This window comes from Penaeus monodon, chromosome 15 (genome assembly GCF_015228065.2).
Source record: "Penaeus monodon isolate SGIC_2016 chromosome 15, NSTDA_Pmon_1, whole genome shotgun sequence".
NCBI classification, from domain to species: Eukaryota; Metazoa; Arthropoda; class Malacostraca; order Decapoda; family Penaeidae; genus Penaeus; species Penaeus monodon.
Window position 1 is genome coordinate 6,779,242 of NC_051400.1, and position 929 is coordinate 6,780,170.

At 30.5% G+C, this 929-nt stretch overlaps 1 protein-coding gene across 1 annotated transcript in view; it reads right to left on the reverse strand.

The window, feature by feature from the left end:
* The window catches only part of LOC119581716, a gene marked incomplete in the record, with an annotated part of 132,029 nt that overhangs the window by 117,680 nt on the left and 13,420 nt on the right, over positions 1-929 (reverse strand).

Below are 929 nucleotides of genomic sequence, written 5' to 3' on the forward strand. Positions count from 1 at the left end.
TATTTTCAGTCACTTGTTGAACTGTTTGCTTTACCATTTTAATTTGCTGTGTCATCTTTGTCTTATTTGCTTGATTATCTCCAGCTTCTTCTCACTCTCCTCCATCTACTTTTCTCCCTCTCATGCACCCCCTCCACTTCCACCTTCAAAGCCTTTATTCCTATTCATTCATTTATTTTTCTATGATTTCCCTTCCTTTTCTATCTCAGAAATTTATTTAATTTTCTCTAACTTTCAATTATTTTTCTTTTATTTGATTTTTTTTACTTGTTCCATACTGTTTCATTTATTCATGTTTCTTACTCATGTAGTTTATTTTATATCTTTCATTAGTTTCTTTTGTTTTTTCCGCTTCATTTTAATCTACTGCAATTCATTTATCTGTTAATTTCAATTATTCAATCAAACTCGATTCTTTATTCTTTTTTTAATTTAAAAATCTATTTTATTTGTCTTTTTTTGTCCCATTCCATTTTCTTAATATAATTTTATTTTTGTCTCACTGTATTATGTGTTTAATTTCATTACATCACGACATATTTGCTTTATTTCATTTCACTTTACTTCATTTATGCATTATGTAACACATACTATAAACATGAACAGACATGCCACTAAATAGACTCATGCACTCTCACGCATTTTACACCTATGAATCCTCTTCCAAAACTCAGACACACCTATAACCAGCCTCCATTATCTGTTCCAATTATGATTTTTGAATATTCATATTTTTAACCTACTAAACATATCCAACAATTATTGATTACCAGACGTTGGCAGTACGATATTTCTGGTAGACATAACATTACAATATATTCTTCACATAAACATTAATGAACGCTTTGCAAATTGCTGTACATCCCCCCCCCCCCCAAGGCTTCGTGAATCGCGGTTGGGGACAAGTGTTATATATGATTAGATGTTTT